This window comes from Hippichthys cyanospilos, chromosome 2 (genome assembly GCF_059441005.1).
Source record: "Hippichthys cyanospilos isolate Australia breed blue-spotted pipefish chromosome 2, RoL_Hcya_1.0, whole genome shotgun sequence".
NCBI classification, from domain to species: domain Eukaryota; kingdom Metazoa; phylum Chordata; class Actinopteri; order Syngnathiformes; family Syngnathidae; genus Hippichthys; species Hippichthys cyanospilos.
This window is the reverse complement of record NC_142370.1, coordinates 19572584-19587734: the sequence shown is the minus strand read 5'-3', so window position 1 is coordinate 19587734 and position 15151 is coordinate 19572584.

The window sequence follows — 15151 nt, the reverse complement described above, 5'->3', positions numbered from 1 at the left end:
GTCATCAGTAGTTTACATTAGGGGGGAATCTTTGACTGCCACACAATTTAATTCAGAATTGATTTGAGAGGGGAAAGAATTTTCAATTTAAAACTATTTGACTGACAATGAATTTTACTACAATCTATAGATGTGCAAAATGCCGTCATGATTAGAATGACAATGGAGGTATCAAAGCGTCTTTTTTTTATTTTTTACATTGATTACATTTGAATTGTAAAACAGCATGTCAACCAGAGCTGACACTCTATTCTTTATTTTATTCATTGACATATTGACCACTTACATCCTAAGACGAAAGCCTTGGTATTTAATTACGTATTGCAAACAGACCCTTTTTGGACCGCTTATTGTAAATAAGTAAAATAAAGTAATTTGCCCTTAATCATTCTTCTTTATAAATGTCAGCTTTGATATACAGTATAGAAAGAAAGCTCACATTATACAGGCATTTTAGTTATTATCGTTTACTGCACTGACAGGCTTTTTTCCTCTCTGGGTTTGAAAGTCTTACTGCGTTTGAATGAATGCACCGTGTCATTAGTGGCCGGCGCTTATACTGGATATTTATTCTGTATCGTACAATGACATTGTATTTGAAGAGTGCTTTTTTTAGCGTCCTTCATCAGCAATTGAAAATGAATTTTTTCAACGACTGTGTGGTTGTTGGTAGCGACGTGATGTGAGGGCAATAAACACAAAATTGTGAGCTGAGATAAAGCTTGCTGGTAGTCAAAATTGCTGTTATGGCCTACCTGAAAATAAAAAAAATCTTTTGGCCATTTTACTGATGTCAGAGTACTATTTTAGTGTGTTTCTTTCCAAGTTCATCTTCAGAGTATGACATGATGTTCATTTCCTTGTTCTTGGGACTGCGTGTCTGGCGTAGATACAGTACATGGGAACTGACAGGAAGCATATGTTTACATAACTATTAGTAGTATTTCCTTTATTGATTTATTTTAGAAAATGTTACCGTATACAAATCATAGTAAATAGGAATCTTGATTTAATGTGACCCTTTTTCTTGCCACATTTCTGGTATACAGGATGAGGCAAATTCCTACACCAGGAGTGTACAAACTTTTTCCTCTGAGGGCTGCGCAAATGTGTGACAGTTGCATGATGAAAAATTAAGGGCCACCTGAATTACATTTTTACTTTAATGTTTTAAACATGATACAAATTAATCAATTATAAAATGACTCCATGTTTGTATGGGTATGGGGCATTTGGTGAGAATGCAAATTTTACTAGGGGCTGAGAAAATGACAAAAAAAATGTGGAAAAACAGTGTTGGTTCATTTTTCACTTTTTTATGAGATTCACTGTCTTGAAGTATGAAATACAGAATAAAAATATATTACACTATAAAAGTTTTTTTTTTTTCATTTTTCTTAAAATTGGGGTTCCCGGAGCAATTTAGTTAAAAAAAAAGTGAAGAAAGAACAAACAAAAACAACCCCTGCTTCCTTAAGGCATTCTGTTAACAGTTCTAATCCTTCCTAGCATCAAACAATTTGGTTCCTTAAAAAGCAATGCGAGTCATGGCAGAAATGTACACTGAAGGCTATACCTACAGGCCATTAAATCGTTGATGATGGGCCACAAACGGCCCCTGGGCCGCAGCTTGCGCAACCCTGCTGATCTCCAAATGAGTTTATCAATTTGTATACACAGGTAACTGTAACATGTTGGAAGCAAAATAGAATTGAAATGAAAAATGAGGTAGTTTCCACAGTAGAACTTTTACAGAAAGGTGTATTGCTCTTTCTTTGCGAAACTTTACAAAATATAAAGACACTAGTCAAACTTGAGCTATCACAGAGAAAGAAAAATCTTGCTTAATCCTTCTTTATAGAGCACCTGTTTTCTTATATCAGCTCAGGTGCCAAGTTCCAATTTCTTGAAAAAACGTCTGCCAAGTTGTGCAGCAGAGGTAGTCTAATCCCTGTTGGGGCTAAAGACAGAACCACGAGCTCCCCTGAGTCCCTCCGATGTTGAGCGCAACCACTCCTCTGAATCTCTAAGTGTAGTTGTGGAGCTTTGGATCGGTTTTGGAGGGTTCCTTCCCGAGCTTTTACCTTCAGGGTCAGATCTAGTCATGATGGATGACTGTTCCGGTATGTTGTCTTTTTTACATTTTACACATACATTAGCATGTAGGAACATTCAGCAAGGGCACAATACATTTGAAATTTGACCTTGTCCATGACTGCGCATTTGTGTGGTTTGATGAGCAATATCACATAAGGCACGGCCAATGGACAAAAAGGTTAGACGCAACGATAGAATCGAGTGACGGTCGCCCGATAGATTGGGGACAAGACCCCTAATTACTCTCGATGGCATGTGAATGACCTTTCAGCACAGAGAACACAAATTCATTAGCACAGCGCTGATTCGCCACCAAATTCGGTGTTCAGAAAAGACGCGTGTCAGAAATAGGTTTTTGCCGGCGTTAGGGAACGCGAATGTCTGAAACGCATCTTTTACCACAACACAGAATACCCGGAGACACGTGAGACGGCTTCTTGGAGCCCGGTTGATAGTCCGCACGCGGCCAAGTCCCGCTGTTGGGATATTTGAAAAATTGCAGCAGTGTTTCCCACATCATGAACATTGAATGAAACAATTCTTGCTACAGTCCAGCAGAGCCACGGCGCACGGGTTTGTACTCTTTAATAATGAAAGAGAATGTCATGTGTTATTCACAAACCAACAAATATACCTAAATACTGTGTTTTTCCAGGTTTTTGTACATTGAAAAAAAAGGCTGACTAAGAAAACTCATTTCCAGGCTTTTTCCCAACATTAAGGTGACCTATCTGCTATACCAGTACAACTCATCAGAAACGTTTTTCTTTAACAAGGAAAAAAAGATAACAGAGATTGCACAAGATAACGTGATTGCACAAGTATGCTCATAATTTGCCATCACATTCACAACCGCCGCAACTTAAAGCTCTTCTTAGTCACCTTGTTCAGTCCCTCTTCTAGGCATATCCTGATTTTTATTTATGTATTTTTTCCATCTAGGAGAAGCCTGGAAAGTTTGCATTTTGGAACAGGTCGGAACAACATTCACCTTGTTTAAGGGCTCATTCCCAGTGTTGTGTTTCTGCCCATCCGCTGAGGGAATATCATAACTATGATCTTGAAAATGAGCTTAACCACCAACTTTTACATGTGACGTGTGTTTTTCATAATCTTCACATAGAAACAATTTTAAACATCTATATTGTCTATTTTTGTGCCCGTGACAACTCCATGTTTTGCGCTAATAGAACGGAGTAATTTTTTTAACGGCCTATAAAAGTCCAATTGATCTCCAAAGTCAAGGCTTTTGCTTTGACAGCCTAAAATTGCATTCAACGTATTTCTATTCAAATATACCGTAAAGATACAAGCCTGTTAACAGTCTCCATTTCAATGTGTGTTCCTGCGTGTACTAAGCCCAAATGTGTGTCCAAGTGATCCCTTTCCTTGGCATCTCATCTGTATGCAGCTCACTTGTGTGTCACACAAGGCCAGCTCTGGACTCAGTGTATCTGTTGCGACGCTTGGTGTAGCGTGACTGTTGCCCATGTTCACGTATCGTGGGATAGTACAACCTTGCCTTCAAATATTATTCCGGTGAATCAGAATTCAATTCGAGATTCCACCCAGAAAATAAAGCACGCTGATCATACATCTCTCCGAGATTCTACTCGGGCCGGTGTCACTGAGCTTCCCGATTTATTGGCGCGACTGTCGTTTCTCAATAGTCTCTCTGGCTCACACGTGATGAAACATTCCTGAATGAATCGCATTGCTTCTGGAAGAGAATGAAAAAAAAACAAAACTGCTTTGATGATGTCATTTTAGATGCATGAAATCTAAAGGTTTGCATTGTTAAGAATGTGTTTTGTTGTTTAAATATTGATGCCATACTATTCATGCACCGCAGATATGCGATCGTGTGACAGGGAAAAGCAAGCTCCGAAATGGAAGCCGTCTGACGCTTTTTTTTTTTCTCCGACGTGTTGCGTTTTTGATTGCTTCCATCTCCATATTGGCTGTACAGAAATGTTGAAGAGCACTAATGAGATTGGAGCTGAATAGCAATAATGTATTAGGGTGCCTAACACAATGCTGTTGTTTCACGCTTTCCCCTGATTAGAGTTACAAATTTAACACTTGTTAGGTGTAAACAGCACTGTGGGGGGATTATTTGTCAGGCGGGGAGAAATAATATTCAGAGTGTAAGCTTGCATGATGCATGCCACTTCCACAATGCTCTTCATCGTCCCATCTGCTGTTTATCCTGTGATCCTGATCCGTGAACAAAAGAAGCAAATTAAATCAGTGTAAAAATACATTTCAAGAGAAGGCAAGCATGTAAGACTAGCACGACTATCTCGTTTACTCGGAAAGAAGTGTGTGATCTTGATATCATGCGGGATAAATGTCAGTGATATCGTAACATGTACAGTGCTTGACATATTTAATTGGTCCATTTAATTGCACCAAGGACAGTCTAACATTACGTGGTGGACTGTTTGATGTCAACCTTTTTAGTCGCTCCGCAAAATAATTTTTCTAATTCCACGTCATCGTTATTAATGTTGCCATTTAGAACAATGACGTCGTATTTGTCTTTCATCTGAGGAGTAAAAGGCGAAAAACATGATAGAGATTTGAAAAAGAAAATAAACAACAGCACGAACCAGAGAATGCTATTTACATTTTGTGTACGACGACCTTTTGGCCGTCAGGACAAGACACGGACTTTTGATCCGGACAAACGACACGCAGGACACGCAAAAGACACACACAGAGCCGAAAGAATACAGTTTGAATACAGCGACTTGGGTCACTGCTATTCGTATAGGTGAATCATTTTTAATCACCATTTGTTCCAATTTTTTGATGCCGATAGGAGATGGAATAAAGCCACACTTAAGTTATAAGACGTCCCGTTTGTCTTTTTCCATCGCTGTTAAATACAATATGTTGGTGTTGGACTGTCAAGGTTGTCTCATTTTATCTACACAGAGAGGTCCCATGTATGTTAAGTGAAAGGGTCTTTGTTCGAACAAAGCCAGCTGGTTAGTGAACAACAAAATGGTGTACAAATACTTATTTTCCATTGCAATAGTTTCACTGTTTTCTCGTGTGTTTCTCATATAACTGGCAATAATAGCACATTACTGAAAAATATATTTCAGTATTCACTTTCACAAGGAACCAAAATGTTCAAATGGATTTTGACTGTTGTTTTGATTTGTTCAACATTTCAAATGATGTGTTATGCCTAAAGTTTTAATTTGATCTACATGAGATGCCAAAAGGATGTCCACAAGATGGTTTTTGCTACAAATTTCCACCTTATATTCCACAGATGTATTTTAGATGTTGTAAATGTATAGAATGTGGAATAGGAGTTCTTAATCTTTTTTTTTTTTTAACCCTTCTTCACTTGTGAAGGTTTTTTTTTTTTTTTTTTCCAGCCAAACACTCCCTATTCAAAACAAAGCATTTTGGAATGAAAAGAAAGAAACAAACAAACCCTAAAGCCTAAACCTACTGCGTGAATAATGACAATTCCCACATCATTCTAAAATCTAACAAAAATAAAGGCAAACAATGTTTTGTAAAGGAGTTACCGAATCACAATTTAGCATTAAGTTGTTTGATGTTCCAATCAATTTGCTCTTGATTTGAAAAGAAAAATGGTGTGTTCCTGTCCTGGCATTCAAGCAATATGTTAGACTCTCTGATACGTTCAGTAATTCTGCTCGAATCTCACACCCTGAAGAATAACCATGCACCCCCAAAAGGTAGATGGTCAAAAAAGGATGTTGTAAATACTTCTATAAATAACCGTCCCATAGCTGAAATAAGAATTGGCCCGTCAGCCACGAACACAAAATGTGCTATTTTTTTTCTCTTCAAAGTCATGGCTACAGTAATATAAATGAGTCAAACCAGTTGATGTGACTTTTAAACATACGGGGGAAAAAAAACAATGTTCTAGGACAGCACTGCTTCTAAAGAGGCAACTCTCCAACAGCAAGATTAACCCAAATATTAGTGCTAACACAGCATGAGAGGTGTGCTGGCTAGTCTTTAATAAACCACGAGCCACTAATTGTTTTACACAATCCTTTATACATTGTTCTTTCATAAATTAAACTGAGCATTTAGGTATGCCTAGTGGTCACACCAACATGCACCGGAAGGTAGTGTTGTTTATTCATTACAGCAGAGTGAAGCAAGATAGAAACAACAAGATCATTAAGATAACAAGTGCATTCACTTTGATAGTTTAGTTTGCTTCCTTAGCCATCTGTTTTAATCTGTTCCGACAGCAAGACCCAGCCTGTCTTATAACATACCATCCTATACCCTTTTCATATCATCATAACAATGGTGTCTTGAAGATTCATGAGGATTGTGATTATTGAGTGGAAGTTTTTTTGTAATTTGAAACATGGAAATGTCCATGTATGTCCTTGCAGCTAAAGTAATTCCATTCAATTTATTTAATTGAATCTACTACCATTGTAATTCTAGTTGAATACTGAAGTTCGTGATGATAAAATCCATCAATCCCATACAGTCAGCTTTTGTTTGGACTCACCCCTCAAACCCCCTCTACCCTACGATGCGACATTTTGGCCTTTATAGTATTAAAACATCTGCCAGCTCACCCTCCTGTCCTTAACAGTCTCTCCACCTTGGTCCTGGTCTATCTACATATATTGGGTACAATCCCATGCATTATTCATGACATTCCACAGAGTGTGTTGGCCACTCTCCTGAAGCTCATCTTCAGGCAAGAGATGTTCCTTGGATCTTTTTTTTTTTTTTTTTTTTTTTTTGCGAAAAAGAGGGCAAGGCAAGAGCAGAGGGAAGCACAAAATGAGAACAGCATCCGGGGCTATTTTAGCATGGGGCGCTTGTTCAGACTTCAGGGAGGTAATTAAATAACAACAACAAATATGTCCAGGCTGAGAGTTCCAGGGCTAGCTTATGGTGCCTCACATGTCTGTCCAGGAACCGAGTGACTGGGCTTGATGTATGTTAAGTGGGGATCCGTCGAGAACAAGGGTTGCAAATACAACTGTGCTAGCTGTCAGGCAAAACCACAAAATCCAGTTTATGAGCGTAGACATAAACGCAATCATCCTTCACATAGAATATTCCCTGGCCGAGAGTGTTCATTTTTCACAATCTGTCATGAATGGAAAGCGGAGGCATTAATGTATGTCATCATTTTAGCTGCTAAATGACTGCACATATCTTTGGATTTTGATCTGATTTTTTATCATTACAACGTCGTGTAGTGTCTCGTTGACTACGGTGGTAATTTACTCGCTTATTTAACATATCGCTGTGGCACGTATTAGATTACATTTAAACTAATTAAGTATGGGTTAAAGGAAGAAGATGCAAACTTCGCACAGGAAGACCGGGGCGAGGTGGAATTGAACCTGGGAATTTTAGCTCCTTTCACACCAAAAGGTTCAGCAACTAGGAGTTCCTGGTGGCGGGGGTCCAGGGTCAAAAGTTCCTGGTTGGCTGTCTCCAAATTTGCGTTCACACCCAGCAACAAGAGACGAGGTTGGAAGTGAGTCCACTGCATTTGGTGCTTGATCCATGTGTTCAGTTTGCGACTTTTCTTCATGAAGGACGTGTCAGGAGCCACCGAAGCACTCGCAGCAGGCGGGCATCGTGAGCGCATCCATTGGTGACTCAGGTATGTATTTCCTCTTGTGAGTATTTGGGGAGGACTAAAACATCCAATGGCAGTTTGCTTCAACAACAAGAAGTAGACAGGGGGCGAAGTTGCCGAAGGACGCGTTTGCCAAAGGTCGCCTTCGGCTGGCGCTTACGTGTCGCCCGCCTGTGGTTTACAGCCGGACCGAGCACCACTATTGCGTTTTTTTGCTTCGGGTCGATGGGATGTATATCAGCTTCAGTTGGTGTTTGGTCTATGTATATTCCAAATAATTTTTAAAGCTTTGCATCGCAAAAGCGCTCACTCAAGGTGGGTGTTCCGACAGCGACTTCTTCGCATAGTTGAAGCACATTGGATGTCCTCTTCCCCGTAAATACTAAGTAGATACTCAGTTCCAGAGCACCCACCCAACTATCAATTTTCTCTCCCTCCATTATTTCAAAATATTAAACTGGCCACAGTGAAAGCAAGTGCTCAGTAGCTTAATAGAGACTGCTGATACCTGATCAAAACACCCCCAAGTTCAACCAACCAACCAATCAGCATTAGTTAGCCCAAAACAACCTACCTGGAAAGGTAGCTGAGGACCCTAATCGCAACTAGGTGCTTAGGAAGTTCCTGGTAGAGGCTTGGGGGAAACCTTCCGGGCCTGTTGTGGCTTTTTTTCAACGGTCCCAGGTCTTTCGAGAGGGGTCGGACTCCCTTCCAATCTGGAGCTGCCCAGAGTGTGAGGCAGACATGTTAAGCAGTCTTCCACCGTGCCGCCTGTTTAATTTATATTCATCACAATCAGCCTGTTTTATGCAGGACTAAGGAAACTGATGTAAACTCTTCAGAGAATTCGGACTATTTAATACGTCTCAATGATGCATTGATTCATCAAGAAAATATTTATAAATTTGAGTATTTGTCAGTTAGTTGCTGCACCTTAACAGCATTGTGTATTTCCCTTTGGGTTAGGTGCAGTTCCACTGTTTGTTGGTAGAAGCCTTAATCATACATGAGTCTCGCCAACTGAGTCCACAATGCTCAAGTCCACGCAGGAAAACGGCCTCTAAAGTGCAAGTCACATCGTTGTTCAAGAGGCACAACAACCCCTCGGTCCGTTTTGACATCAGCCATGTACTGTATGCAAAGAGAACCCTGTCTCGCAACAGAGGCCGTTTTATTAGCTCTCTCGGATTCAATTTCCATGCCTGGCAGCTAAAGGTGTAAATCTGGCCTTATCTGGCCCTGCATGCACACTTCATATCCACACGCAGTGCCAGCAAACAGATCTATAATTCATCGCCAAGCACATCCATGTTATTGGCTCCCCATTTATTAGAAAATACAACACAGAAAAGAATTTAATGCAGCGTTGTCTAAACACACTGGAAGGAAAATAGAGTATGTTTTCGCATCCCAGAGGACCACAAACTTCTTTGAAATAATATTAGTTTCCAAACGGCAAGTATGCTGTGGATTAAATTGTATTCACATTCATATTCTGCTGGGTACATTTTTGTGTCATTATGCCAGCAGCAGGGTTAACATCGGGTTGACCCCGACAGGTGAAAGAGTGCTGTGTTTGACAGACGGTGAATTATTCCTCCAATTTGGCTAATTGGACGACTTAGGTCAGGGCATATAAAACGAGCGACTTTCGTTGAACAAATAAAGAGAATGAATATTTTACACAGTTTATGGAGTTTGTATGAAATGTACTGTTCTGTGATTATTTCTTGATACAAGGTGTTGATATCTACTACTTGACTTCATGGAGCTTTATATAACAGGGACAATGCAGTCAAACGGCTGCAGGCTAGCAGCTGATGAAATGCATGTAGCGTTCATAGCTAATCTTAATTCTTAACTCTGTTCCCTTGTGGTGCTCTTCCACATCATAGAAAACTAAGGAGAAAGTGTAAAATATCCATCCAATACAGTAACAGCAACATTTGAAACTTTAATTTAATAAACTTTAATTATACAAACCGGATTCGGTTGAAGTTGGTAATTTAATGTTCAAACTGATAAACTTAATTGTTTTTTGCCAAATAATAATTAACTTAGAATTTCATGGCTGCAACACGTCCAGTAGAAGTTGGGAATGTTTACCACTTGATTACGCCCCTTTCCCTTTTAATAACACACAATAAACGTTTTGGAAGAGAGGAAACTAATTCTCTTAGCTTCTCATGTGGAATTCTTTCCCATTCATGCTTGACGAACCACTTCAGTTGTTCAACAGTCCGGGGTCTTCTCTCTCGTGTTTTACGCCTCACATATTTTCAATGGGGGACAAGTCTGTACTGCAAGCAGGCCAGGGGAGAACCTGGATTCTTTTACGTCGAAGCCACGCTGTTGTAACACGTGCAGAATGTGGCTTGGCAATATCTTGCTGAAAAAAATCAAGGGCGTCCATGTAAATTGCGTCGCTTGGATGGCAGCATATGTTGCTCCAAAATCTGTACTTTTCAGAATGTATGTTGCCTTCACAGATGTGTAAGTCAACCATGCCATGGGAACTAATGCAGACCCATATCATCACAGATGCTGGCTTTTAAACTTTGTGTTGACAACAGTCCGGATGGTCCGCTTCCTCTTTGGTCCGGAGGACACGATGCCCAGTGTTTCCGAAAACAATTTGAAAAGTGGGCTCATCAGACCAAAAAACACTTTTCCATCGTGCATCGGTCCATTTGACCTGAGCTCGTGCCCAGAGAACCTGGCGTCATTTCTGGATTTGTTCATTTACTGATGTAGTGACCAACTGTATGTACTGACAGTTGTTTTCTGAAGTTTTCCTAAGCCCATTAGTTGATATCCTTTAAACAAACGTGTCGGTTTTTTAGGCAGTGCCGTCTGAGGGATGGAAGGTCACGGTGTTGTGCTCTGTGTATGAGTTATGCCTTAAAGTTGTGCACGTATTTTTCTGTTTTATGGTGTGCTTTTTGTTTAGGATGAGTTCACAGTTCCCGCGTCAGAAAGGATGCCTTTTAGACTGACGCCGCAGTTGAAGTCACAGTTCCTCATCTTAAAGGATGCCTTTGATCTGACGTCACAGTCACAGTTGCAGTCATAAGGGATGGCTGCGTAGTACCCCACGAAGGCTATACAACCGGCCGGCGCAGGAGAGCCTGTCGCCGGGTTATTGTTTTGCCAGGCTGCCACGCAGTTGTGGACAAAGTGGTGAACTTCATCCCGATCCTTGCTTGTGAATGACTGAGCATCTTTGAGGCGGCTCCTTTTATACCCAATCATGGCACCCACCTGTTCCCAATTAACCTGATCACATAAGGGATGTTCCAAGTTTAATTAGCTTTTCTCAGCTTTCTCTGTATTTTTTGCCACCTTTCCCAACTTCTACTGAATTTGTTGCAGCTGTGAAATTCAAAGTTGATTTTTATTTGACACAAAACAAATAGGTTTATCAGTCTGAACATGAAATATGTTGTCTTTGTCGTGTATTCAATTGAATATGGGTTGAGAAGGATTTTCAAATCCTTCAAATGTTTTTATTTACATTTTACACAATTTCCCAACGTCAACCGAATTCGGTTTGTACAATAGTGCATGAAACTCAATCGTTTGCAACGTTACAGAAAAATATACAATAGTTATCACTTTAAAAGGGATTAAAAAAACAAAACAAAACCTTCTACACACTTTGCTATCAACACAGAAATAATACACTTTAGCCTTGTTTTAGTCCATTTTAAAGCCCCGGAAGGGTTTTATTTTTTATGACAGTGCGTTTCAGATTTTGCAACTGTAATTGGAGAAGGCTGACCACCCAATGGTTATCCAAAATACGGATATTGAAGTTTTAAGTGTTGTCCCTCAACAAATTGACTGAGCAGCTCAAGTGCAAAGTTATTTATACATTTGCAATTTATTTACTTCTTTTATATGGGTATTGACTTTAACGTGGGGGTCAATTACTAGTCCAAGGTATTTGAATATTATAGGGTTCCTGTTTTTTCATTCTCTAAAATATGTGGCCCTCCTATGGCCTCACCACTTGTGGGAGGGGTCAAAGGGGTAGGGTGCAAATAGAGCTGGGCGGAAACCAAGGGTAGAGACCTTAGCGCACCGATCCTCAGCTACAGAAGCTAGCTATTGGCACATGGAATGGAATATCTCTGGCGGGGAAGGAGCCTGAGATGGGGTGCGACTGGATATAGTCGGAGTCGCCTCCACACAAAGCTTGGGCTCTGGTTCCTTCATTACTATAAGTCCAAGACTGGTTGCAGAAAAAAGGAACTAAAAAAAAAAACATCAACAAACAGTAATAACAACATCAAATACATTTAAATAAAGATTACACTAATTATCACCAACACTGTTATATTGTACATTTTAAAATAATTTGCACAAAGCTCCGGCTTTGTTGTGGATTAGCGATGGGACTTTGGCTCTTTCGTTCACTAAAAAGAGCAGTTCAGTTGGTTTATTTTAAGACATTAATGCCTCACTCTTAAAATATACACCGGGGTTAGTGGTACATTGCAATTCATGTCATACTTTAACATTTAATATTGTCTTCCTATAAAATATTGCAGGTAAGTTTAATCATGTTGTGGATTGTGCCAATCCCCTCCCTCTCCACTCGGCTCCTGCGTGAATGTTATTTTTTTTGCACTTGCTCCAGAGTGAAAAAAAAAAATACACTAACAATTAGCGCTAATATGCTGAAAAGACCCGCTGCTCAGAAGTGAACAGAATGGTGGTTGGTGGTTGAGTCGTGTGTGCGTGTGTATGTTTTCCTGTACGGCTATACTTGTAAGAACCGATTAGAGTTCTCTACAGATTAGTACATTTTGGAGGAGTAAAGGCCATTTGGGCCGGTCCTCACTTGTTCAGACCCTTTTTTGAGGGTCAAAACTGGATTTTAGAGTATAGGTATGAATTGGGTTATGGTTATGGTTTGGCAATCATATCTGATGGTTACGGTTCGGCTTAGGATCTAGGAAATCCATTATGCCAATGTATCTCCTCACAAGTACGTTTTCAAATGTGTGTGTGTGTAGGTGCATGTGCGTGTGGGTGTGCGCGTGTGTGTGTTGGGGGTGTGAAGAGCCATTCAAAGACGCAGTTCATCTGTGAAAGACATGCCAAGATTATGGACCTGCTTTCATAATGCATACTCAGACACGTCCCCATAGTTATTGCATGTACATATCTCATCACCTCAATTACCCAACCTTATTTTAAGAAAACAGGGATGATTTTGCAACCCACTTCAATTCCTATTTCCACCGACCAGAATTCTTTGGTTGGTGCTTTTGTTTGGCCTTGACATTGTGTTGAGGAATGATAGTGGGTCTATTGCCCAGAGGGAACCACTCATTGTGCTTGTAGCAGGAGCAGATGCACGAGGCATCTGGAGACAAGGACAAAGAATACACAATTATGATTTTTAGTCAGTGACTTCATAAGCTCGCACCCGTGAGCATTTGCTGCCATGATGAGCATGTGAGAAAACGCTATCACCAGTAGGATGCAGCAAGCAGATCAAACATCCTCTAATATGCTTCAAGTTACTTGGAATCACAGGTGTAAACAAAATAGACAAGTACTAACTTGCAATTACGTTCTGACTCCAAATAAACAACAGTCCTTTTACAACATACAGATATACATAGAAACGACAGTCCTTTTACAACATACGAATATTCAGGTAAGATTGCGTGTATTATGTACCATTGTCTGATCTCTTGCAAAGTTTCAAGGTACAAAAACTGTATCAGACCTAGAAATGTAGCAATTTTATCAGACGATGAAAACCTTGATCAGGTAAATTTCAAAGAAGGTTTTCCCTGATGGAAAATAACTCCTCTCTCTTATAGAAGAAACACCCTTGAAAAGCTATATCCATCCTCCCAATGTGACACACAACCCTTGTACAAATACTTTCTAATATTTGTCTAAGAAAGTATAAAACAAACAAAAGTTTCTAGTGTCAGCTTTACCAATTGGTTTGTGAAATTTTGAAATAAATACTTACTAATTCTGATGAAAATGACAAACCATTAAAAAAATGTATTTAATTATGACTGAGTCTCATAAGCTCGCACATGCCAAAGACATTATACATTGTTAAATGCGAGTGAATTATGTGTCCATTCCGAGACCCACTGCACATGAACATTGGTTTGGTAGACTCTTCGCACATTGTCTGCTTAAGTAGACACATTGTATGTTTATCGCGTGTCACATAGAGGTAATGGTAGTAGTCATGATTGCGTGTACTGCGGACAAAGTGCTGTATGCAATGTTCAATTGCATTAAAACATTGAATATAATACTAATATAAACTCCTGTATGGAATCATTGTTTCATTGCGTTACATTATTGACAGGGTAGTTTTGTGAAGGTGGCATTGAAGCTATCACAAGTCCTCTTCAAATCAAAAGGGACATGGAGAAAATGAATGTGCAAAGTAAGAAAGAATAAGCTTAAGAAATATAAAGGGTGAATTCAATTCTCTTCCCTTTGACCATTTGAAACCCTTCGAATAGACAGTGAAATGATAGCTATCTCAACTCAGACAAAGAAGCGCTGGACTGCTTTAAGAGCGTTTCTTTTGTCATCCCAAGCGGGTCTTCTGGCGCACCCTTGTGAGTGCCAAAGAGCTTAATAAAACCTGGCTGATCAGTAATGGGCTCCAACGAATATACAAGACTAAAAATAACAAATTTGCACTCGACCAAAGAGTGAAACTTGATGCGGAAACACCGCTGGAGTAAACCCAGACCAAGTTTACACGTTTGAGTAAGGAAGCAAATGACACAATGACCATATGCTGTATTTCTTCGTGGGGATGAACTCATGAATACTTTATAGGAGTTTGAGCTAAATACATTTTAAATTAAAAGCACACATACTGTATCCTGAGGGTGAGACTCTGACATATGTTCATATTTATTCTTATGGTAGCCTTGTTTATGTTTTGGACATTGGATATAACTAAGTCATTATGATAAGTAAGTAATAATGTTACAATAGTAAAACAAAATAACTAATGGATATACGTGTGTCCATAATGGCTAATAGCTTTGCAAAACAATAAAAATGCATTGACTTATCCAAAATATTCAATGCCATTTGGTAACGGTAACCGGTCGTGACTTTGTCTTGGATACATGATTATTTGTGTTTGTCATGGTGGGGCATGGCGGTTTGAGGAGGTGCGGGATGTGGGAAAGGCGGAAACAATAAAAATGCCTTCGAGGGAAGGTGATTTAATAACAAAGGCAGGGTTGAAAGAATCGAAAAATACAAAGTACAAACCAAAAACGTTAAACTGAAGCTGACTGGGGGCGACAAGGAACGGGAGGCAGCACGGGAAGGAGGGCAACGCGAGGCAAGACGGCGAGGGGAAGACGTACAAAGACCCGACAAGGAATGAGGCAAAACACTGGGGCTTAAATACTAACA